At 43.8% G+C, this 27567-nt stretch overlaps 1 protein-coding gene across 1 annotated transcript in view; it reads left to right on the top strand.

Moving 5' to 3' along the window:
• Positions 1-27567, top strand: part of NCK1 (NCK adaptor protein 1) — a 179808-nt gene that overhangs the window by 20947 nt on the left and 131294 nt on the right. Inside the window, exon 2 of the mRNA XM_077291300.1 lies at positions 26085-26155. The gene's annotated coding sequence lies outside the window, so the exon portion shown is untranslated. The remainder of the gene's footprint in view (positions 1-26084; positions 26156-27567) is intronic.

Here is a 27567-nt window from a genome sequence, read left to right as displayed (position 1 = left end):
ATATATATATATATATATATATATATATATATATATATATATATATAATTTTTTTTTTTTTTAAAGCATGAGAAGTGTTTCCAATGAGTGTCCATGGTGCTTTTTGGTTGAAAATGGAAAATCTCTCAAGCAATGACATATCCTTTTGGTCTAGCGCATGGGTACGTATTGTCACATTTCCAGCTGATGACCACAGGAAACCTCATAAGCCGGTCATAGATTTTTCTTTTCTGTGTTTGTGATTCATTTCTGCTGATGTTTGGACTTTTTAAAAAATCTTTCCCCCCCCCCCCAAAAAAAAGAAACAATACTCGAGTCTTCTTTCCCTTAAGATGATCTATCATGATCCTGTGCCAGCACTCCAAACAGTCCTTCCAGCCTTTGTCTAAAAGCATCCGTCACGTAAACACTGCAGCCAATCGGTACTACTGGCATCACCACCCAGTGATGGGCGCCATGATGCCAGCCGTAAAGCACCCGATCTCAGCTTGTAAATGGGGGATGCTACTGGAGAGTCACTGGGGCAAAAGAAGTGTGTAGTTTATTTTGTTGTCTTGCACCATTTGCAGCTATTTAAAGGAACAAAAAGAGAAAATTACTTTAAAAAGTTGAATATCTCCTTTTTAGTAAATTATTTTACCCAGCAGCTGAAAAATCAAAAGCTATGTCTAAGGCCTCTTTCACACTTGCGTCGTTTGGTCTCCGTCGCAATCCGTCGTTTTGGGAAAAAAAATTGATCCTGCAAATGTGCCCGCAGGATGTGTTTTTTTTCCCATAGACTTGTATTGCTGATGGACGTGACGTATGGCTATACGTCGCGTCCGTCGTGCACTGGATGCGTCGTGTTTTAGCGGACCGCCATCATGAAAAAACGTTCAAGGGAACGTTTTTTTTACATCGGGTCCACCATTTCCTACCGCACATGCGCGGCCGGAAGTCCGCCCCCTCCTCCCTGGGACTTTACAATGGGCAGCGGATGCATTGAAAAACTGCATCCGCTGCCCACGTTGTGCTGAATTTTCACAACGTGTGTTGGTACGTTACGCGGACGCTTAGCGACGGGCCCGTACCGACGCAAGTGTGAAAGAGGCCTAAGACACCCTGACAATTTCTATATGTAGCGAATCCCATATAATTTTTTTATGTGCCATGTGTATAATGTTATCGCTGCTTCAGTGCTAGTATGGATGGACAGTAGACAGAGATCCTCCATCCTTGTGATTAATGGTGGTTATAATCCTTGGATCGTCACATCTGCAAAACGTCTTTAACATGTAGCATTTCAATCAGCATGTGACATGATTTCTCAGTAACCGTTATTGATCGGCTAGCTGTAAAGAGGACCTTTCACCAGTTAGACGCAGGGGTGGGGAACCTCGGCTCTCCAGCTGTTATAAAACTACAACTCCCAGCATGCCCTAGCAACTTGAGCATATTGAACTGGTCATGTCATGCTATAGTTGCTGCAGAGCTGAGTAAAACTTAATATTAAAAAATATAAACTTTCTCCCCATTGTGGAAATATTGGCTTGTATAGTTTAGGTTATAATTCATGCCATAGTTCAAGTGGGCATTACTAGGGATTCTTCTCTGGGGTGTTTACTTCTTCCCCTGTATGAGATGACCAATCATAAGCAGGCAGCAACACACAAGGGAAAAGGACACGCCCTCCTCTCAATAATCTGTGCAGCTACTGTGTAAAGATACAGCAGAGCTGAGTTATGTATCGGTACAAATCCTTCTAGATCCCCCTCCCCCTTACACACATGCACGCACTCCCTTGGGTAGTAATCATTGAATGTTGACGATGGTGTTGCAATGCTTCTTCAGATGGCAGCTGCTGAATTCAGTGGTCCTCTCCATGGAATATTGGCTGTCCAATGTGTCTTACCAGGTGACGTCAGGAATTTAGAAATGTACACATCTCGTTAAATTGTTTGAGGTTTTTTAATCAGGCTCCACCTGCTCGTATTGGGAGTAATTGATAAAAGAAAATTATTGGACACAAAGCAGTGCTCCACCTTAAGTAATCTGACTAGATTCTAATATTTTCTGGAATTTCTCCATTAAAGCTGCAGCTTTCAATAATAAGGTTTCTGCTGAGGCCTGTTTGTTTAGTCGTGTAGGGATGCCTGCACACTGCAAGGTCGCTGTGCCAAGAGAAGCAGTTGTGGAGCCAATGTAAAGGTCCAGATGCATGGACTGACCTGATGGGAAACCTTAGGGCATGTTCACACTCAGGTTTTTTTTGTCATGGATATATATATATATATATATATATATATATATATATATATATATATATATATATATATATATATATATATATATATATATATTATACACACGCAGTATATATTAGGCAAGTTGTATTTTAGAGGATTATTTTTATTATTGATCAACAACTATGTTCTCAATCAACCCAAAAGACTCATAAATATCAAAGCTTAATATTTTTTGGAGGTGGAGTGTTTTCTTTTTTTTAATTTGGCTATCTTAGGAGGATATCTGTTTGTGCAGGTAACTATTACTGTGCAGAATTATTAGGCAACTTAATAAAAACCAAATGTATTCCCATCTCACTTGTTTATTTTCACCAGGTAAACCAATATAACTGCACAAAATATAGAAATAAACATTTCTAACATGCAAAAACAAAACAAAAAAAAATTAGTGACCAATATAGCCACCTTTCTTTATGATGACACTAACAGCCTTCCATCCATAGATTCTGTCAGTTGCTTGATCTGTTTACGATCAACATTGCGTGCAGCAGCCACCACAGCCTCCCAGACACTGTTCCGAGAGGTGGACTGTTTTCCCTCCCTGTAGATCTCACATTTTATGAGGGACCACAGGTTCTCTATGGGGTTCAGATCAGGTGAACAAGGGGGCCATGTCATTATTTTTTCTTCTTTGAGACCTTTACTGGCCAGCCACGCTGTGGAGTAGTTGGAGGCATCTGATAGAGCATTGTCCTGCATGAAAATCATGTTTTTCTTGAACGATGCCAACTTCTTCCTGTACCACTGCTTGAAGAAGTTGTCTTCCAGAAACTGGCAGTAGGTCTGGGAGTTGAGCTTTACTCCATCCTCAACCCGAAAAGGTCCCACAAGTTCATCTTTGATGATAGAAGCCCATACCAGTACCCCACCTCCACCTTGCTGGCGTCTGAGTCGGAGTGGAGCTCTCTGCCCTTTACTGATCCAGCCTCTGGCCCATCCATCTGGCCCATCAAGAGTCACTCTCATTTCATCAGTCCATAAAACCTTTGAAAAGTCAGTCTTAAGATATTTTTTGGCTCAGTCTTGAAGTTCTATCTTATGTTTCTTGTTCAAAGGTGGTTGTTTTTCAGCCTTCCTTCCCTTGGCCATGTCCCTGAGTATCGCACACCTTGTGCTTTTTGTTACTCCAGTAACATTGCAGCTCTGAAATATAGCAAAACTGGTGGCAAATGGCATCTTGGCAGCTTCACACTTGATATTACTCAATTCATGGGCAGTTATTTTGTGCCTTTTTTGCCCCACACGCTCCTTGCGACCCTGTTGGCTATTTGCCATAAATCGCTTGATTGTTCGGTGATCACGCTTCAAAAGTTTGGCAATTTCAACACTGCTGCATCCCTCTGCAAGACATCTCCCAATTTTGGACTTTTCAGAGCCTGTCAAATCTCTCTTCTGACCCATTTTGCCAAAGGAAACATTAGACAACACCCCTCCTCATTACAGAGATGCACATCACCTGATTTACTTAATTGGTAGTTGGCTCTCAAGCCTGAACAGCTTGGAGTAGGACAACATGTATAAAAAGTATCATGTGATCAAAATACAACTTGCCTAGTAATTCTGCATGCAGTGTATATATATGTATATATATATATATATATATATATATATATATATATATATATATATATATATATATATATATATATATATATATATATATATATATATATATATATATATATATATATATATATATATTACCAGATGGTGGTCCGATTCCAACGCATCGGGTATTCTAGGATATGTATGTAGTTTATTTATGAAGATTTCAGAATAATGCAATGAATACACAGGATTCGGCCGGCCGGGCGCGACCTATTAGCGAAGCGTGGTTCAAATCCGGTGCCAATTCGCAGCTGGATTGCGCCTGTCGCTGATTGGTCGCGGCCAGCTGGCCGCAACCAATCAGTGAAACTAGGGCCAGCTGCAGGTTTTTGAGGGCCCCGGGCGAAAGAGTCTCACAGCCCACGTAGCATGTAGCACAATCCCACGTAGTATATAGCACAGCCCACGTAGTATGTAGCACAGCCACATAGTAGATAGCACAGCCCACGCAGTATATAGCACAGCCCACGCAGTATATAGCACAGCCCATGTAGTATATTGCACAGCCACGTAGTATATTGCACAGCCCACATAGTGTAGAGCACAGCGACGCAGTATGTAACACAGCCCGCGCAGTATGTAACACAGCCCGCTCAGTATGTAACACAGCCCGCGCAGTATGTAACACAGCCCGCGCAGTATGTAACACAGCCCGCGCAGTATGTAACACAGCCCGCGCAGTATGTAACACAGCCCGCGCAGTATGTAACACAGCCCGCGCAGTATGTAACACAGCCCACATAGTATATAGCAATGTGGGCACCATATCTCTGTTAAAAAAAAAGAATTGAAATAAAAAATAGTTATATACTCCCCTTCCGGCGGCCCCCGGTTCCAGCCCAGGCCTTTAGCGATGTTCCTCGCGACGCTCCGTTCCCAGTAATGCCTTGCGCCAATAACCCGTGATGATGTACCAGTCTTGCGAGACCGCTACGTCATCATCTCGCGAGACCGCTACGTGATCTCGAGTCATTGCCTCAATGCATTCTTGGGACCGGAGTGTCGCGAGGAGCGGGAAAGGCTGCCACGGACACCGGAAGGTGAGAATATAATTTTTTTTTATTATTATTTTTAACATTTATATGTTTTTACTATTGATGCTGCATAGGCAGCATCAATAGTAAAAAGTTGGTCACAGGGTTAATGGCAGCGTTAATGGACTGTGTTACTCCACATTATGCCGCAGTGTAACGCAGTCCGTTTAACGGACTGCCAAAATAGCTATGTGGGCGCTGACTGGGGAGTAGGGAGGGGGCACTGACTGGAGGGGAGTAGGGAGGGGCCAATTCGCGGCCGTACTGTGCTTGTCGCTGATTGGTCGCGGCCGTACTGTGCTTGTCGCTGATTGGTCGCGCCCAGCCGGCCGCGACCAATCAGCGACACGGGATTTCCGTGACAGAGAAACAGACAGACAAACAGACGGAAGTGGACCTTAGAAGATTATATAGATAGATAACTTTATAATCTAATATATAAAGCTGAATGTGTGTATGTCCGGGATTGGCATCTGAACCGTCGCAGCTACAGCCACAAAATTTTGCACAGTCACATGTCTGGACCCCGAGAGCGTCATAGGCTATGTTGTGAGGTGAAATTTTAACCCCGCGCTTTCCAATTCACCAAACAATTTTGCTCCTATCTACATAATGGGGAAAAAGTGAAAGGAAAAGTGTTGTAGGCAAATTAACAGCTGCCAGATGTGAACAAGGGGGACTTAAAGAGTGAGAGCGATGGCGCCAAAGAGTATATACTGTACAGTTGCTAAGGTGGGGCCCCGACATGGGATAATCACCACACCACCACCGGGATATGAACACACACACAAAATGTGCCACACACTACCACGTGCTCGACACATATACCACCCTCAGCGCACATTTCACCACACATAGACCAACCTCGCCACATAAAAGTCGAAACACAAAAGTCGCCGCGCAAAACTCGCCACGCGCAAAACTCGCCACGCGCAAAACTCGCCACGCGCAAAACTCGCCACGCGCAAAACTCGCCACGCGCAAAACTCGCCACGCGCAAAACTCGCCACGCGCAAAACTCGCCACGCGCAAAACTCGCCACGCGCAAAACTCGCCACGCGCAAAACTCGCCACGCGCAAAACTCGCCACGCGCAAAACTCGCCACGCGCAAAACTCACCTCATGGAAAACTCGCCACACGCAAAACTTGCACACGCGGAAAAATTGCCACATGCACAAAAGTTGCAACACATGCAAAAGTTGCCTCAAACTTGCACATACTCAAAAGGCACCACACATAAAACTCGCCACGTGCAAAACTCGCCATGCGCAAAACTTGCTGCACACAACTTGCTACACTAACCTGTCACATGCAACTCGACACACAAAAAGTTGCTACACGCATGTCGCCACACACAACTCAACACACACAACTTGACACACGAAACGCGCGCTAAAACACACACAAGTCTGGTATTATCCTTCAAAAATAAAAATCTGATTAATAAGCTGACAAACTACAAGAGCAACAAATGTACCATATAGGAATCCGGCAGCTGTCAGTCACATGACCAGTCTATTATGTGTATGTGTGAGCTAATATATACTGCCAGGGGGTGGGCTTACTGTTGGCTGGGGATTTATCAGGCTGCCAATTTAGCTTACAAATACTGAGGTAAAAATACTGACCAAATAACGTGTGAACGAGGTCTAATACAGGAGGAGATGACATACAGATATATACTATATACAGGAGGAGATGACACACAGGTATATACTATTTACAGGGGAGATGACACACAGGTATATACTATATACAGGAGGAGATGACACACAGATATATACTATATACAGGAGAGATGACACACAGGTATATACTATATAGAGGAGGAGATGACATACAGGTACATACTACATACAGGAGGAGATGACATACAGGTATATACTATATACAGGAGGAGATGACACACAGGTATATACTATATACAGGAGCAGATTACCTACAGGTATATACAGGAGGAGATGACATGTAGGTATATGCTATGTATAGGAGGAGATGACATACAGGTATATACTGTATACAGGAGGAGATGACACACAGGTATATACTATATACAGGAGCAGATTACCTACAGGTATATAGTATATACAGGAGGAGATGACATACAGGTATATGCTATGTATAGGAGGAGATGACATACAGGTATATACTATATACAGGAGGAGATGACACAGATATATACTATATATAGGTGAGATGACACACAGGTATATACTATATACAGGAGGAGATTACTTACAGGTATATACTATATATAGGAGGAGATGACATACAGGTATATACTATATACAGGGGAGATGACACACAGCAGGTATATACTATATACAGGGGAGATGACATACAGGTATATACTATATACAGGAGATGACATACAGGTGTATACTATATATAAGGGAGATGACAAACATGTATACACTGAGGTGAAAATGAGAGGTGTGAGGTGAAAATGAAAAGGTGTGAGTGCAAAATGAGAGGAGTGAGGGAAACTAGTGGAGTGATCGGAAAATGACAGATGTGAGGTCGAAATGACAAGTGTTAGGGGGAATGAGAGGAGTGAGGGGGAAAATGAGAGGTGTGAGGGAGAAAATGAGAGATGTGATGGGGAAAATGAGAGGCGTGATGGGAAAATAAGAGAAGTGAGGTGCTATAACTAACCACAGATATTTACTATGCCCAGGCAATGCCGGGCTCTTCAGCTAGTTATATATATAATTATAAAGTTATCATCAAACTGTTTTTATAAAATCATTCTTTTATCATTATAGGGCTAGTAAGCCCTAGTCACGCCCCATCACTGATTGGCAGATTTCTTCCTATACACAGTCTACAGAGTGATGTGGGCGGAGTTAGGCTGGGTTCACATTAGCGTTTGGGCGCTCTGCGGAGGGCTTCGCACTTCCTCTGTTAAGCCCGCCTACTTCCGCATGCTTCTGCATGCGTCCTGCGTACCTATCTTTAACATTGGGTACGCAGGACATGCGGATGCGTCGTTTTGACGCGCCCGCCAACCACACAGGGAAGCAACAAGTTGCATGTCCTGCGTACCCAATGTTAAAGATAGGTACGCAGGACGCATGCAGAAGTAGGCGGACCTAAATGGAAGAAGTGCGGAAGTGTGAACTTGCAGTAGCCTTATACAGAGTTCAGCATTCAGAGAACTGCTAGAATTGCAGCAGAGAGAAAGGTGATCTCCTGGACTGGAGCAAGCAGCCCACTGAGAGACCCATCGATTGGATCAGTATTTTTGTCGCTACATTACGCTGCTCTCAGATTAGGTAGCAAAAACCTGGATGCAGATTACCTTTAAGGAGTCCATACACAAGTGATGAATGTGATCTGGACCCCTTCTAGTTTAGCAGGATCTGGATCAAATGTGTCTGTTTTTTTCCTCCATTTCTTAGGGAAAAAAGGATCAAGCATATTGAATTTTCACTTTCCTTATCCTTATTCTCAAAGGAGATGAGCTGCCATCCAGTATGTTTTGATAGCAGCTAATATTGGTCTCCTAAATATGAGCACGTTTGCTGAGACAAGCCTAGCATGCATGGTTATGGTGGGGTTGGGAAGAAAGACTACAGGCCGAACAAGTCATTCTGTGTTTGAGTTGTATGGTCAAGGTTAGAAGCAGTGATGTGGAGTCCGACTCCTAAAATATATAATACATTGGGTTCAGGTTCAGTGCAGGATGTGCTGTAGATGTTTTCAGAAGAATTTGGGAAAGTTGTGAAATGTCCTATAAATGTCTGTTCTGTTCCTGATCTCAGGATCTCGGCTTTTAGCTGAGATGAATCTGTGCTGCACTTTATGCACGTGCTCAGTAGTGACCAGTGCTGTGTGGGCTCATGGAGTCAGGGAGATTGAGGAGTCGGAGGTTTGGCTTATCAACTCCACAGCCCTGGTGGAAGTCTTAGGGCATGTTTCCACAGTCAGGGACCGGCAGCACTTTGGACGCAGCACATGTCCGCCCCGTTCAAAGCGCTGCCGGCTTTTGAACGCAGGTGATTCCGTATGTGTTCACTGAATTGTGCGGAATCACTGCCCCCAATACATTGGACGGGAAATTTATTTTGTGGAGACTGAGCGTCTCCGCAAGATATATTGGCATGCTGCCGTCTGGAAAGACGAGCCGCATGTCCATCTCCTCAGGGATGCTGGAGGCGTCCGTGCATGCATAGTGGAGATGGGATTTATTCAAATCCCATCCACTATGCTGTCACATCTGGACACTGTGGGTTGGATGCTGCGGATGAACGCAGCATCCAATCCGCAGCGTTTACTGACCGTGGGAACATACCCTTTAAGGTGTAGTGCCAAGATTGCACCACCTGTATAAAGAATTGGGGAGATGTGTGTGGGATCACTGGGTTTCTCTTCCATTGTAAGCGTGGCTCAGTGGTCCTCTGAATGGAGTGGTGGGCGATCATGCTCACTGCTACACATCCATTGACCGATAGTTCATGAATTTCATAGTTTCTGGCACTCCCAGTGAGCTTCAAGGGTGTGGCAATGGGCATGTGTGACCACTGCTCTGTTCATTCAAAGGACTTAAAAGGAATCTGTCACCAGATTTGACATATGAGATATGGCCACCACCTTTCATGCCTGATATACAGCATTCTATAATGCTGTATATCTGCCCCCAACCCTTCTTGTAAGAGAAGAATAAGAAGCTTTTACTATACTCTCCTGCGGGGAAATCCAGTCCGAAGGGTTTGGCTGGTCTTGGTCCGATGCCTCCCTTCTTCTTTAGAAGCTGTCCTACTTCTTGCTTCATGTGGATGATGCATCCTATGTCATCCACACAGTCTCCCCAGCATCACTTTCCTACACAGGCGTACTTCTCTGCCCTGACCAGGGCTCTTCGACCTCTGGCTAACGTCCTCCGATAAGGCCTAGCCCACTGCGCTGTTTTGCGGTGGCCTTCACCTCACCCACACTCATCACCTTTTATTGAGCGCTTCTCCACCTGGCTTCTACACTTTCTCTCTGCTGACATTCCCACCATCATCATGGGCAACTTCAACATCCCCACTGACACCCACCAGCCTGCAGCCTCCAAACGCTTGTCACTTGCTTTATCCTTCTGCTGTCACCTCACCACCACCGACCCTTCCACAACCCCCTTCTCTACTTACTTCTTCACAATTATCCTGTGCACTGTAAGCCCACAAGGGCAGGGCCCTGTTCCCTCTGTACCCGTCTATCATTGTTAGTTAGTTCACCATGTTTATACCACGGGGCAATGGTACTTTAAAAATATATAATAAATACTTCTGGTAAAAACGGATACATGGATGACAAATATGGACACACTGATGGCGCACTGATAACACCTTTGCCGTTTTTTTTCACTTATTTGATTAAACACTTGTGTTAATGACGCCTTAGTCTGCAAACTTCTTTATTCATTTTTAACCTCTCTGATAATCTGTGTGCAGCCTGATCCATGTTTTAGATTTTTGTCTTGAGGGAGTGTCTCTCCCAGTAATACAGGCAGGATGTGACGTCTGTGTATCTAAAGTGCTGCTGTCCTCATTAGCTCATGTATTAGCACAGCTTCTATCCTGCACTTATTTCCTCCTTTTCTGTAGAATGTGTGAACCAAACTTGGCATTTAGAAAGCAAATTAGCGATTTAAAAATGTTTTGTGTAAATATCTTTTAAAACTATCATTATTTATTTTTTTTCCTGATATTAATTGATCAGTCATAGCATAAAACATTTCCTCTGGACAGATTTAGTGAAATAAAACAACAAAAATGTAACCACATGGACTGCAAGACAAGTTATAGATAATTGTTTATACTCTGCATAATCCGGTGTACAGTTTCAATAGTCACAAGTGTGAAGAATCGTTTTGGGTGTGATTTTGTTATTGTGCAAATAAAACAAACGTCTCTTAGAAATGATGGGACTTCCCGCCAATATTTTATCGGCTTTTATTAAGCTGTCTTAAAAGAAACCCGTTTTTTTGTGTCCTGGATGTATATCTTTCTCTCCAGCACTGCGGATGAGAACGAATCTGATAACACAGGCTCAGTATCTGCAGAAGAGAAACAATCCTGACTCTGGTTGTGGTGTACGCTCGTGAGATGATGTGTTTCCGGCTCCTAATGAGCTCCAGACCGGGTGAAGTCAGACGTCTTGCTGTGCTGGATCGCCACATATCCATGAGGAAGAAATGTATTTGTTTATTCCATGTGTAGATTCTTTTCTTCTCTGGCCGGATGAACCCTTGACTTCATGTGAACGCACCTCCTATTAAATTTCCTGTACGTTCTGGAGTAAAAATTGATTTGGGAACTTCAAGGGCTTGTCCCATTATTACTACCTATGCTTCTGTCCTTGATGTCCTCCTAGTAACTGGAGCAGAGCGTTGCTCCGGACTACATAGTACCAAGGCCACCCATCCATTTTATTGTATGCCATATATTGTGGACTTCACTACCTTTATTGCTTGGAGATTTCAGCAATCAACAACCTTCTTAAAGACTGTTCACATTGAGCATGGAAGTAAATGTGGAAACAACTGATGCCTCCGACATGGGCAGCTCTCTATAGGTTAGGGAAGCACTGCCATTTCTAGACTGAGGGCCATATTTCTAACTCTGCTCCCAAAGGTTTCAATGAAGCTTAGGCCTCTTTCAAACTTCCGTCTTTTTGTTTCGGTCAAAATCCTTTGTTTTGTGAAATAAAACAGATCCAGCGAATTTACCCGCTGGATCCGTCTTTTTCTCATAGACTTGTATTAGCGACGGATTACGATGGATGGCCTCACGTTTCGTCCATCGTGCGCTGGATCCGTCGGAATTTGTGTATCTGTCGCCTGGAGAAAACGTCCAAAGAGACTTTTTTGTCTGCGTCGGAAAATCGGACAGCGACTGATCCAGCGGCGTCCGTCGTTGGCTATAATGGAGGCCTATGGGAGCAGGATCTGTCGCTGTCCGTCAAAAGACAGAATCCAGCGACGGATTCTGTTTTGTTTTTTTTTTAAACTGAGCATGCCTGGAAGAATTTCTCTTCATTTAATTGAACCCTTTTTTTCATTCCGGTGTGTGTGTGTGTGTGTGTGTATATGTGTGTATGTATGTATGTATAATATATATATATATATACATACACATATCCCGCTCTACCAGAACAGTACCCAAATCCGAAACCGGGCCCCATTCACTTGAAAGGGGGCTTCGAACATCCAATGATTGCCACACTGTCATGTGCGTGACAGCGCGGCAAACACTGCTTCTGAACTACAGTAAAATCATTACTGCCAGTCAGACAACCACGCTTCCCATGCTGTCAGTCAAGTAAAAAAGGCAGCACACTGCAGCGCTAAGACATGCAAACATGAAACATGAAAACTGAACTGCAATACTGCACTAGAAATATGAAAAATGAGAGCGTTTAGCGCATAAAAATGGCCAATTTTATGTGTACCTGATAGCCCCTTTACGGCATCTCTCGTATATCAGGTCCTACGCTTGCCTACCTCGCTGAGAATAAACGTCTCCATGTGAATGGGTACCTGTGAAAACCTCTTCCTAGACTCACATTCTCTCTCTCTGTGGAGGGGTACTGGACCTGCTGCGATTAAAACACCTGGGCTAGGAGGCGGAGAGCTCAGTCAGAAGGCTAAATAATATATTTGAAAAAACTGACTGTCACATCCATACATAGACTAAGTGTGAACAGGTGCTGAACCTAGAGTAACCAACTCATATATAGTCAAGTAAAAAAGGCAGCACACTGCAGCGCTAAGACATGCAAACATGAAACATGAAAACCGAACTGCAATACTGCACTAGAAATATGCTGAGAATAAACGTCTCAGCGAGGTAGGCAAGCGTAGGACCTGATATACGAGAGATGCCGTAAAGGGGCTATCAGGTACACATAAAATTGGCCATTTTTATGCGCTAAACGCTCTCATTTTTCATATTTCTAGTGCAGTATTGCAGTTCAGTTTTCATGTTTCATGTTTGCATGTCTTAGCGCTGCAGTGTGCTGCCTTTTTTACTTGACTATATATGAGTTGGTTACTCTAGGTTCAGCACCTGTTCACACTTAGTCTATGTATGGATGTGACAGTCAGTTTTTTCAAATATCCCATGCTGTCAGATGACAGCGTGATCCCGCAGCTGTGATCGGAGGTATAAAGTTTAGCTCCGGACACTGGCGTAGACTCTTGGGACTACTACTCCCATGAGCCGATGCCTGCTGCCACTAATAACAGTGAGAGCAGGCGGCGGCTCATGGGAGTATTAATCACCCGGCGCTTGTGCTATAAATAAATAAACTGAAAAAAAAAAAATGAGCTAGAGTTCCCCTGTTTTTATTATAACCAGCCATGCAAAACTGACAGATGAGGGCTGCAACCCTCAGCTGTCAGCTTTAGCAAGGTTGGTTATCAAGAGTAGAGGGGTGCCCTCACTGTTTTTTTTTTTATTATTTAAATAACTAAAAAAAAAAAAAAAAAGGTCCACCCTCCCCTTTTTTGACAACCAGCCTTGCTAAAGCAGACAGCTGGGGGCTGGTGTTCTCGGGCTGGAAAGGGGCAATGGATATTGCCCCCCCATCCTAAAAATAGCAGCCCAGAAATTCTGGAGCTTTGCTGGCTCTTCCCACTTGCCCTGTAGCGGTGGCAAGTGGGGTAATATTTGTGGGGTTGATGTCACCTTTGTATTGTTTGGTGACATCAAGCCCACGGCTTAGCAATTGAGAGGCGTCTATAAGTCACCTATCCATTACTAATCCTATAATTATATGTTAAATAAACACACAGCAAGAATAAAGTCCTTTATTTGAAATGAAAACAAAATACTTCCTTTTTTATTTAAAAATAACTAATACGATTATACTCACCTAATGCCTAATTCCACTGAATCCCTTGTCCCCTGTAAAAAAAACAAAAGTAAAAAACAATAATATCCCTTACCTGTCCATCACTCTGTCCCACTCCGTAATCCATATCTGGGGTTAAATAGTTTCCAATCTGGATGGTGCCAAGATGTGACCGTCCAGGCTGAGAAGCACTGGTGAATGAGCTGCTGCGAGCGCCGCATCTGTGACTAGCGGTGACCTCATCAAGGTTACTGCAGGTCACTGAGGCTGCGTTCCCAGCTGGGCCAATGAACTACGGTGACCTCAGCACCGTGAGATCACCGCTATCACAGTGAGAAAAAGTCATGGTGAAGAGGCGAGGTTACACTGCGGTGAATTTGAACTGCGGTAACCTCGCCTCTGCACTGTGAGACTTTACTGTTGGGGTTTGCCCATCTCTAGTACTGACTAGAGGTGAGCGAATTTGCTCGGGTTGCACGGAGAGCCCAAAAAACATGCTCTCCATGCATGTCGTTACTGTGACACAGCCGTGACACATGCAGATGCGGCTCCGATCAGCTGATCGGCCAACACGTTCCAGGAAGCCGGGTTCCCTCTGCAGCTTGCCGAATAAGAGGGAACCCGAGCAAATTCGCTCATCTCTAGTACTGACCCATCCCACACCCCCGAGATAAGTGAAAAATAAGCGAGTCACCCATAGGCTTTTATAAAGCTAACTAAAGTGTAGGATAGTCAACACAATAAGAATCCGCACCGCTATTGAACCAGAGTCTGAAAGTCCAACCTCGGGGACCACCTTACTGCAGGCACATATACCAGAACTCTTCGGGTGCCAACCCAATGAAAAAACATGTGAAAGAATGGTCTTCTTTATGCAGTGATACAGCTGTTGTGCCAGGTTGTTCCAATGTCTGGCAGATTTGTGACACTGGTGCCCAGTGTCCTTCAGTATCCATCACGTAGTACAAAGGACGCTTTGCACGTTGTATAATCCTGTTTTATGTCAGAGGCATGGGAAGAGTTAATATCTTATGTGCTGAGCGTTCACACTATCTTTGCTGTTTAACACTTTTTTTTTCTGTGTGTGAATTGCTATTTCCCTGATTTGCTCCTGTTACTCTAAGAGAAGCACCGCGGCAGACAGGAAATACGAGACGCCGTGCCTGACTACAAGTGCGCGGTGTGGCTGATGACCTCTACTTTTGGCTGGGCGGGGGGTCTTTTGTGGACTGCGTACAGTTTAGTTAATGATGCTGGAGATTGAATCATTTTTCAGTTCAGGCGGCTCAAAGGCTTCATTCATAAATCCATGAAGGTCATTGTCGATTAACCACAGTGTACGCGCCATTTCTACCAGTGCTGATGGGAAATATCTGTCTGAAGGTGCGAACCATTGTAAGGGACCTGTGACTGACCGGCGGTGTGGGGGCGGTGACTGACCGGCGGTGTGGGGGCGGTGACTGACCGGCGGTGTGCACAACGCTGAGGCTCTTTAGCTAATTTCTGCTAAACATTCCTGTGCCGTGGGTTTTAAATAACTAATGCAGATCTTGATGAACCCTTCATTATCTTACGTTTCAGTCGGACGTCAGGACTCATGCGAGAACTTTAAATGATCAGTTCAACGCGAGAGCCTTCACTACTGAGGGTTCGTTTATACCTGCCCACCATGGCACTAAATGGCCATTGACCATCTATTTGCTGAACGGCAGTAATTTAAGAGCCTTTTTACACAGGCGGGCCGCGCGTTTTGGAAAAGTGATCTCCGACACAAATTTAATTGGCACATTTGGTGGGTGAAAGTGAAGCTAGAACGCTGCGTTTGGCTTAGTATATCTCCTCTTATGTAACTTTGTGCACTCTGCTGCCATATAATGAGGACTATGCTCAGATTAACCCCTTAGTGACAGAGCCAAATTTTGGAAATCTGACCAGTGTCACTTTGTGGTAATAACTCTGGAATGCTTCAACAAATCCAAGTGATTTTGAGATTATTTTTTTTTCGTGACACATTATACTTTATGATAATGGTAAATTTAGGTCAATATGTTTTGTGTTTATAAAAAATATCAGAAATTTGAGAAAAATGTTAAAAAAAATTAGGAATTTTCAAACTTAGAATGATTATCCGTTTAATCCAGATAGTCCTACCAGAGCAAAACATTAATAAACAACATTTCCCTCACGTCTGCTTAACATCAGCACCATTTGTAAAATGTTCTTTTATTTTGTTAGCATTTTAGGAGGTTTAATAATGTAGCAGCAATTTTTCATTTTTTTCAAGGAAATTTACAAAATTTACATTTTTACGGACCTATCCATGTTTGAAGTGCTTTTAGGGGTCCCATATATTCGTAAACCTCCAAAAGTGATACCATTTTTAAAACCGCACCCCTGACATATTGAAAACTGCAGTCAGGTAGTTCATTAACCCTTCAGGTGATTTTCATGAATTAATGAAAAGTGACATGACAGAAATGAAAGTGTGTATTTTTACCACTTAAATGTCGCTAACTTCTGAACAGGTTACAACTAGTGATGAGCGAATATACTCGTAATTCGAGATTTCTCGAGCACGCTCTGGGGTTCTCAGAGAACTTTTTAGTGCTCGGAGATTTAGTTTTTCTTGCCGCAGCTGAATGATTTACATTTGTTAGCCAGCATAAGTACATGTGGGGATTCCCTAGCAACCAGGCAACCCCCACATGTACTTATGCTGGCTAACAGACGTAAATCATTCAGCTGCGGCGAAGAAAAACTAAATCTCCGAGCACTAAAAAGTACTCTGAGTAACGAGTATATTCGCTCATCACTAGTTACAACAGCTGTCTGACTCTAAGGCCGCTATTTGGCCGTGAACTGCCATCTCAAACATCAGGACCACACAATTATGATCTGAGGGCACCAGTTGGGAAAAAGAGGAAGACCCCACACTCTGTTAACCATTTATATGATGTAGTCACTATTGACAGCAGCATCTAAGGGGTTAAACAGATTTGGCGGTGCAAGCACTGATCGTGGCTGATGCAGCAGGATGTCAGCTATAGTGTACAGCCGGCAGCTGCTGGATTGTCACCTGTATGGGGAGGCTATTCTCTTATATCTCAGGTCGGTTAAGACGTATTGGCGGTCATTAAGGGGTAAAACCCTTCCCGACATAGGTTGCACTGTTATGTCTTGTGTTGGGTGCATGTATATGGGAGCAGGCTTAGGAGCTGAGCCCTCTCCTCAGACAGTGGGTGACAGCTGTGTTATACAGCCGACATCAACCTCTAACAGCAGCAATCGAAGCTCTTTCTGATTGCTGCTTTTCAAAGGCAACCGGTTGTGCCCAAAAAACGCTACTTACCTGCGTGTCCTGTTGCAGGACACGCAGGTAAGTAGCGTTTTTTGGGCACAACCGGTGCTCTGCTACGCCGGTACTCGCGGTACTTAGTAAGTTACCTTACTTAAATTACCTGCGGTACTCACTGGTACTCGCCGCTCTGCTCTGACCACTGAGCCAGGAGGGATTGTTGCAATCCCTACTGGCTCAGTGGTCAGAGCAGAGCGGAAGAGAAGGTGATGCTCTGTTGACGTGACATCACTGGATGCTGGAGAATCGTCGTCAGGAGCAGTCTGTAACCACTGAGCCAGGAGGGATTGCTGCATGGCAGCACATGCAGAGAGTTAGCAATTACCTGCCATTAAGTGCTTAGTTCCATAAGGAAAAAAAGTCCTGGACAGTGCCTTTAAGAGGAGCAAACAAATAATTTCCAGGGCCTGGTAATATCCTGTCAGCTAACGGAGATGTGTGGGGACTTAATGACCAAGAAATGCTCGCTGTCCGTGATGTCATGTCATTTGTAAGGTTCCCGGGCAAAGAACTTGCATTTTACAGATTATGACAATTTGCCAAAAGAAACTGTGAACTGTGTAAATCCTCTCAGTCCCCACAATAAAGAGGCGCTTGCTCCGCTTTTTTGGCCTGTGAAGTAACACTGAGCAGAGATGTAAAGATGTGAGGCGCTCTTGATAGGGCTGTGGAGGAACTTAGGGATTTATGGCAGCAGTTTACCTCAGAAAACGAGGTGCTGTGCTGAAAATCCTTACATGTGCTGAACGTACCTCCCTGATGTATCCAGCTATAAACTCTACAAAGGCACACGTTATCCCCAGACTACCAGTGTGAAAAAAGAAAACCCGCCTGCCATACTCCATAGACTGTAATCATAACTCCTAGCTCTGAAGGACCGGAAAGAGGAAGACATGCTGGCAAATTCCTTTACAGATTAGCCACATGCCTCACCCCGTTCAGTTCTTTTTGTGAGCCCATATGGAAATGGTGCCTTAATGAAGCCCCCTACTATGTGCTACCACAGAGGTTCATGCCCCTTATGCAGTATGATGCCCTCACAATGGCCCGCCACACATTATATTTCCTTATAGGTCCCCCACACGTGTTGATGCCCAGATTGTGAAGCGTCTGCAGTGTAACCCGCCCTAATATTACGGTCACCCCTCAGTGTCCCATACACATTATGATTTCAGTGTGTTGCGTATACGTTCTGATGCCCCGCAGTGCCCCCCACACAGTACGATTCCCCCACCCACATAGATTTTCCCACACAGCCCCCTCACAGTATGATGCCCCAAAGATCTCCTTGCTCCGATTATAGTGTTTTCCACCCCACTACAAAATATTAAGAAGAATAACCTTGCCTATCCCTGATAGACCACTCATTTTGCCTATAAGTTTTAATTGGTTGTGGTTATATCTAAGTAATGGGAACCAGCACCCCCATGTTAAAGGGGTTTTGTGCACAAGCCTTATTACAGTATAGATAAAGCAGCAGTCCACAGCCGTAGCAGTGCACGTGTACATACCATGTTATACATTTCCATGTTTTTGACAGAATTTTCTTTTTTTACTTTATTTTTCTGGAGGGAACCTGCACGGTAATTATCTGCCTGAGAATGTAGCTGTCATGCCATTTTGACAAGTGTAATGTAATTGTACTTATTAACTCTATAGGCTATAAATGGCAGCTTGTTCTATACTTCACTTCATCCTCGTTCCCCTTATTTTTTGCTTATTCGTTTAAATTGACAGCGATCCTTGAATTTTTAATTAAGAGATCGCTCCTGTGAGTTTAAGATCTTCTCAAAATTGCTGCAGCTGTGAGTAATATACTTTTCTTGTGTATTTCTTTGGATAAATCTGCTTCTAGACTAATCATAAACAGAAATTAATATATAAAGGAATTAAATTGAATCTAGTGAACATAAACTCCCAATAAAACTAAATTTTATTTAAATATTTAAAAGAATCACCTACCCAGTGTAGACAAAAACAGGTAAATACCATGTATAAATGACCACCAAATGTGCCTACAGCTCCCTGCAATAGGCCTAACTGATAGCCTACCTACCTGTGGAGGTTGGCACCCTAAAGAGCGATTTGGCGCCCCCACTCACCGTGGTCTATCCCGATCTTCCCTATCGCAGCCCTTGCAATAAGGTTGGAAAACAATATGTAAAAAGAATAGGGATGAAGAGAGTCTTTCAGATAAACACGCTCGGTGGACCTAATGCAGCAGGGATATTGTATAGCAAAAAAATATATATAAAAAATCTAACAGCAATAAATATCCGTAATCAGGACTTTGATAATACTCCCAACAACAGAGATACATGCACTCTCCACAACATTGGTATATATGATGCAATATAAATTTCCACATTAACAGCCCATATCATTTTCCACAACAGCAGCCCATATCATATGAATGCCCTTCTCGGTTTTGATACCACTATATCTGGGGGCATCCCAACACGGTCCTGCTGAAGAAAAACACCACAATAACTGATATCACAGTGAAAAAAGATAAATGCTGAATTTATCTCTTCAGCAGAATTTATTCAGCATTTACCGTATATACTCGAGTATAAGCCGAGATTTTCAGCCCACATTTTTGGGCTGAAAGTGCCCCTCTCGGCTTATACTCGAGTCATGATCGGTGGTGGGGTCGGCGGGTGAGCACTGTCATATACTTACCTGCTTCCGGGGCTCCTGGCGCTCCCCCTGCACGTCCCACTGTCTCCGGGTGCCGCAGCCTCTTCCCCTGAGCGGTCACGTGGGACCGCTCATTAGAGAAATGAATAGGCGGCTCCACCTCCCATAGGGGCGGAGCCGCTTATTCATTTCTCTAATGAAGCGGTGCCGGTGACCGCTGATAGAGAAAGAGGCTGCGGCACTGAAGACCACCTGTCCGGGGGAAGGAGCGGGACGCCGGGAGCAGGTAAGTATGACATATTTACCTGTCTACGTTCCACACGGCGGGCGCCGCGACATCTTCCCGGCGTCTCTCTGCACTGACTGTGCAGGTCAGAGGGCGAGATGACGCATATAGTGTGCGCGCCGCCCTCTGCCTGATCAGTCAGTGCGGAGAGACGCCGGGACCGGACGCTGGGGAGCTGCAAGCAAGAGAGGTGAGTATGTGTTTTTTTTTTTTTTTATTGCAGCAGCAGCAGCACAGATTTATGTGGAGCATCTATGGGGCAATGGTGCAGAGCACTATATGGCACAGCTATGGGGCAACGGTGCAGAGCACTATATGGCACAGCTATGGGGCAACGGTGCAGAGCACTATATGGCACAGCTATGGGGCAACGGTGCAGAGCACTATATGGCAGAGCTATGGGGCAACGGTGCAGAGCACTATATGGCACAGCTATGGGGCAATGGTGCAGAGCACTATATGGCACAGCTATGGGGCAACGGTGCAGAGCATTATATATATGGCACAGCTATGGGGCAACGGTGCAGAGCATTGTATATATGGCACAGCTTTATGTGGAGTATCTATGGGGCCATAATGAACGGTGCAGAGCATTGTATATATGGCACAGCTTTATGTGGAGTATCTATGGGGCCATAATGAACGGTGCAGAGCATTGTATATATGGCACAGCTTTATGTGGAGCATCTATGGGGCCATAATGAACTGTGCAGAGCATTATATATGGCACAGCTTTATGTGGAGCATCTATGGGGCCATAATGAACGGTGCAGAGCATTGTATATATGGCACAGCTTTATGTGGAGTATCTATGGGGCCATAATGAACTGTGCAGAGCATTATATATGGCACAGCTTTATGTGGAGCATCTATGGGGCCATAATGAACGGTGCAGAGCATTATATATGGCACAGCTTTATGTGGAGCATCTATTGGGCCATAATGAATGGTATGGAGTATCTATTTCTAATTTTGAAATTCACCGGTACCTGCTGCATTTTCCACCCTAGGCTTATACTCGAGTCAATAAGTTTTCCCAGTTGTGGCAAAATTAGGGGGGTCGGCTTATACTCGGGTCGGCTTATACTCGAGTATATACGGTAACCTACTGATGTCTCAATTAATTTTACTTTTATTGGTATCGATTTTTCTTTTTGAAATTCACCGGTAGCTGCTGCATTTCCCACCCCAGGCTTATACTCGAGTCAATAAGTTTTCCCAGTTATTTGTGGCAAAATTAGGGGTCTCGGCTCATACTCGGGTCGGCTTATACTCGAGTATATACGGTATCTCTTTTCACTGTGATATCAGTTATTGTGGTGTTTTTCTTCAGCAGGACCGTGTTGGGATGCCCCCAGATATAGTGGTATCAAAACCGAGAAGGGCATTCATATGATATGGGCTGCTGTTGTGGAAAATGATATGGGCTGTTAATGTGGAAATTTATATTGCATCATATATACCAATGTTGTGGAGAGTGCATGTATCTCTGTTGTTGGGAGTATTATCAAAGTCCTGATTACGGATATTTATTGCTGTTAGATTTTTTATATATATTTTTTTGCTATACAATATCCCTGCTGCATTAGGTCCACCGAGCGTGTTTATCTGAAAGACTCTCTTCATCCCTATTCTTTTTACATATTGTTTTCCAACCTTATTGCAAGGGCTGCGATAGGGAAGATCGGGATAGACCACGGTGAGTGGGGGCGCCAAACCGCTCTTTAGGGTGCCAACCTCCACAGGTAGGTAGGCTATCAGTTAGGCCTATTGCAGGGAGCTGTAGGCACATTTGGTGGTCATTTATACATGGTATTTACCTGTTTTTGTCTACACTCGGTAGGTGATTCTTTTAAATATTTAAATAAAATTTAGTTTTATTGGGAGTTTATGTTCACTAAATCTGCTTCTACTTTAGTAATTTTAGCCCGTATTCACACGTGGGCACCATTTCTACACTTGAAATAGACAGTGTATATGGAAAAGGTTTGGTATCTTGATAGATACTTTTCGTGTGCTGATTCTGAGTTGCGACCAGTATTATAGGCTACATTCAGAATTCTGCTGGGTGCTATTGGAAACAGCCAGCAAGATCCAAAGGGATTGGACACTACTGAACAATTACTTGGTGGTGGGTCCAGGGAGGTGAAAATAACATTTGATGCTCGCCCATTCTACAGGCAGCTCTGCGCTCCCCACCAGTCTGCAAAAGGGCGTCCCATGAGCAGTGGGCCGCTGTTTGGCTGCAGCGTTCACATCACTCCCCTGCTTGATATTGATACCAGAAAACTGGCGGGAAAAGACTATAGAGGAGCGGCGGCACTGGTTTGGAAGGAGAGAATCCGTTTGTTTTATTTTTTTGTTTCCATCCCCTCAGGCCCATTGATAAGGGGTTGTTCAGTAGTGGAAAAATGCTTTTCGATTCATTCAGATTTGGTTTTGGGTATAGTTCCCTCTAATGCCAATGAAGTGTTATTTGGGGGTCTTCTGCTATTTCAGATCATTTGATTTGTATCCCTATACTAAAAACTTTAAAACGTCTTGGGTTAGGAACGATTGGATCTTGCAAAATGAAGATGACAATCTCATATTACGTCATTGCATCTTCAGATCGTCAGTGTCTCACGACACGTGATGCAGTAGTAGTAAAGATCCCAACCTGCCCTTACTGTTTGCCTCTGCTCAATCTGCGGGCAGTACAGAAGTTCTTGACTGACAATCAAAGTATGAGGTCCGCAATAGAAATGGGCAGATTTATTATAGTGGAATGGACTTAACTCGAACTGGCCGCCAGGGGGGCTGGCTCAAGGTTAAAAAAAACAAAACCCTTGCCTCTCCAGCCATTTCCACTGCTTATAGTCCCCCATATGATCCTTGGCCCCTCTTCATTCCTCTGGCGTATTCATAATATTCCAGGACTTCCAGCCGCGATCAGGCTCCAGAAGTCTTGGCCTAGTGTGAAGGTGGCCTGGTGTGTCACCATGCAGCGGCGGTTCGCGGAGGCGCCGAGGATCGTACGGTGAACAGCAATCATCTGGGGTGGCCAGAGAAGTGCAAGATGAGTGTTCATTTTTTTTTTTTCTACATTTTACATTCTTTATGCTCCCGTGTCTCTCCAGACCATAGAGAATAATAAGCAACATTCAACTGGCAGAGAAATAATACAAATCAAATTTCCTGGTGATATCGGCACGATTTGGCGAATTCCAGGTAAAGAGACTGGAGCATGTGCGCTCTAGTGAGCCGGCCATTCTCCGTGCAACCGCACAAGGGCCGCCAACGTCCCCGCATTGATTGGTGGCTGTGCTGCTCAGTTATCAGTAATAAGCTAGAAGAAGTCAGGGATACATGATCTTTACAGAAAAATAGATTTCATCGGGGGAAGGGATTTTTTTTAAATAAACCCCATAAACTGATTTTTGGAAATGAGACAAGCCCTGTAAGCCCCATGCACACGGCCAGTCTATGTGTTATGGTGGAGAATAGCTTTGTAGTAGTTCTTCAGCCTCTGTATGATATTGGGGGCATGTGGCCATACATTGGTGCCCCGTTCACCGGTGTGCTCTCTACTACAGCTGCGTACAGTCTGCAGCCATAAACCTGCTGTGTGCACACGGCCTTGGTGGTTTCTCTAGATTCGGTCTGCAATCTGGGCCTGTAGTTGGAGCATACATTTCCAATTGGTACTTGGAAGTTCCCACGATTTGGAATTTCCTATTTACAGGATTTATAGTCTTGGAAGTAAATGAAGAATATAAAGCTGGAAAATGTGTTTTCAGTTAATTACTGGAGATGAGCAGTGACTTTTACTGTCTCCAAGTGTCGGTTCTTTTTCCTAAGAGGCGTCCTCCAGAAGTGGCTGTTCTCAATTACGCTTATTGGATTTTCATTTGTCTTTCGCAGGGTGTTCTAGTCTGTAGTAATTTATTAAAGGGGTTATCTGCTCCATTCTTTATGTAGTAAAAAATAAGAGCTAGCATATGCTAACCTTCCAGTCCTCACCTTTGTACATTGCCAATTTCCTTTTGTTTTTTTGCCATGTAACTGCTGCAGCTAATCAGTGGCCGCAGTGCCAACCGCACCAAAAGAGGAGGAAGGACCAGGGGAGGACACCACCGAAGGGATGAGGGGGCTGCAGGTGGTCTTAAGGAAGTATATGGCAACTGATCAAGTTTTATATCAGCAGACCCACAATTTGCAGAAAACCCCTTGCAATGTTTCTCCTTTTTAGATTTTACCTGTTTTTAACTGTTAAACTTAAAGGGGTGTATTAATGGTGGGGGTCAGACCTCTTGCGAAGGAAGAGACCTTGGCGCTAGCTTGTCGCTGCGCTCTTTGCAATCTTTTCTTCTGCAACATCAGCAACTCTGACGTCTGACTTTGCAGTGATTCACATATACGGTATTTAGAAGTTGGGGGTCCTAGAGATCAGACCGTAGCGATATGCCTTCATTTATGAGATTTATGAGATGGGTATAAAATTGCTCCCACCTTTTTTTGCAATTTCCGTACTGACAAAATATTCATGAATTGTATACTAGGTTGTATAGTACAAGTAGGGGATTGTGGTTTATGTGTATTCATTGTACATTGTACATGAGAACTATGGTTTGCAGAAATTTCTTTTGTTCGTTTTTATTGTTTGGGGGAGTAATGTGACAATAAAACTGTAAATTACATCCTTGGCATACTTCTAAGTAGGAAGAGGTTCCCCTGGCCTGTTAACATACGGGGGATCTATTCAGTATTCTCACTTCCCATTTCAGGGTACTTTGGCTTTCAGTCACCACTTGAAAAATGTCCAGAAAGAAGGTCTTTGCTAGCTGTCCTGTTGTCATGATGTTGCGACTATCATCAGATGACTGCTGCAGCCAATCACTGAACTTTCAGTGGTCACGTGCTTAACTTTGAGGCCAGTGATTGGCTGCAGCGGTCACTAATTGGTAGCTGAAACTTCATCACGGCAGGATAACTAGCAAAAACTAATATTGGCACTGGAGCATCAGTGGATTAACTTGTATTACTTACTTCACAGCATATCGCACTGGACTTTAACAAAAATGTGGACCATTCATTTAAAAAACATATCCTACAGTATTCTTCAGGCATCTGTAGAAGAAACGGGTTTTTTTTTTCTATTGTATGAAAAAGTAGTTTTTCAGGGTGCTTTAGCAATGTATGAATCTATTTTTAAAGGGAATCTGTCAGCAGGTTGTTTCTACTTCTTCCGAGAGCAGCATAATGTAGGATAAGAGACCCTGATTCCAGTGATGTATCACTAAGGCTACGTTCACATTTGCGTTGTGCGCCGCAGCGTCGGCGCCGCAGCGCACAACGCAAACAAAAACGCGGCAAAACGCATGCACAACGCTGCGTTTTGCGCCGCATGCGTCCTTTTTTTCATTGATTTCGGACGCAGCAAAAATGCAACTTGCTGCGTCCTCTGCGCCCCGACGCGGGCGCCGCAGGGACGCATGCGGCGCCAAACGCAAGTGCACCGCATGTACATGCGCCCCCATGTTAAATATAGGGGCGCATGATGCATGCGGCGCCGCTGCGGCGCCCGACGCTGCGGCGAGGACGCAAATGTGAACGTAGCCTTAGATTACTGGGTGCAGGAGTTGTGACACAATCAGTTCTTAGATGTAGCAGAGCTGAGAAGGCTGACCCTACCCACACCACAGCTCTCTGTGTACATTGTCTGTAAACAGTGCACTGCTTATCACTGGAGGGGGCGTGGTTGGACGACTTTGCACAAGGCAGCTAGTCATAGCAATGATAATGTCCTAGTGATACAATGAAGATTATATGTAAACGGCACACAGCCTGGTAAGTTGATGTACAGCGTTTTAACCCCTACATCATGCTGTCATCAGATTACATAGGAAAAGCCTGCTGACAGATTCCTTTTAACACTTTATTAACTTTCTATTCCACTATATCCAGATCAATATGTGACCTATCTATGGGGTCTTTTGGGACTGTAGCAGGGCAAGGTGATGGCACTTTATTACCATTATTATTCTCTCTACAGATGGATTTACCTCGCACCTAGATAAAGACAGAACACCTCTTCACCCCGGTCACCTCATCTTACCATTAAAGGTAGTAACATTTAATACGTTATACATGGTGTAAAACAAGGAAATGTAAAATGCTTTTGCTATTGCTGGACTATCCTTGGAAAAGGCCAATATCGGATTGATGGCGGGGTCCGACTTCCTGCACCCATACCCTGTGAAGGGGGATATATCTTTTTATCAAGCCCCAAGTCTCAGGTTTTAATAATCCTGTACAATCCCTTTAATGCATATATTAAATTGGGCATCCTAGTTATGGAAGTACCCTTTTATTGTACCAGCTATCCTCACAATGTTTTACCTCACAGAAAGCAGCAACAAGTGCTATCCCATGCTGTCCTGTCTGTATACTCTTTTATTCCAAAATCTATTGATTTACAATGTTTTCTTCATGGAAAGCCGCCATTAAGACTACCGTTACTTCAACTCTACCAACATTATCAATTAGGAAAGCATCGGGGTGACTACTCCAGAAGAAATCTGCAGGTTTGGCTGATTTTGGTATCCATGGGGTGGCTTTATAGATGTCTTCCTCTAGCTACCATACCAGATTGTTACAGAGGAATTTTAAAGAATAAAGGTTTACATTTTTATTTAATAAATCATTAGTTTGTAATATTTCTTATTGGATAATTTTGCTTCATTGGACTCATGGATAAAAACGTTGCTGCATCAGTAAGAACAGATAATGTTCACATTACTGAGATAGGAGATGACAGTGCTTATAATATTGTATGGAGAGGGGAGGAGCTGGAGGCGGACATTCTGCTGTAAGTTCTCCTAAAACCAAAGTTACAGTTCTCCATAGAACTATATGAGCACCAGCCGTCATCTCCTATCTCTGCAATGGGGAGATCTGGATTCATTGCATACAGGTTATATGCATGAGTTGATAATTTGTGGAATAAATGATCTGTCCTGAAGAAAAAAGAAGCAGATTTCTCTGATGTTATAAAGTTTCTTATTTTCTGATGTACTACTGATTTATGAAGGCAAAATGAAAACGACAGTTACTCTTTAAGACTCCTTAAACTGTTGTTACCCATTGTAAAAAAAATAATAATAAATGATTAGCTTTTACTAGGTTGTATATTATATTAGTGTTTACACAACTGGAAAATGAACATTGTACAATGTCCAGATGTAGAGATTGCTACACGGAGCAGCGCCAGTGTAGAGATAAGGCTCCAAAGATCTAGGCTTAGTCAATTAATTGTAATTGACCTTATATTGCAAAATATGAATTTTTCCTTTCCATTTACAGCTAAGGTTACCGCAGTAGAGGAAGTGGTGGTTAGTCCTCAGAGTCCTGCTTCCTTCTTTTCTAATGTCGCTTTAGTGGAAGGTTTTACTGGTGCTCATTAGACTTAAGCAGACTGGTTGCTAGGGGCGTGCTGCTGCGCTGGATCATGGCATCTCCTGCTTACTAAGGCGTAC

The sequence above is a fragment of the Ranitomeya variabilis genome, chromosome 2 (genome assembly GCF_051348905.1).
Source record: "Ranitomeya variabilis isolate aRanVar5 chromosome 2, aRanVar5.hap1, whole genome shotgun sequence".
Taxonomy (NCBI): domain Eukaryota; kingdom Metazoa; phylum Chordata; class Amphibia; order Anura; family Dendrobatidae; genus Ranitomeya; species Ranitomeya variabilis.
This window is presented reverse-complemented; position numbering and strand designations above follow the sequence as displayed.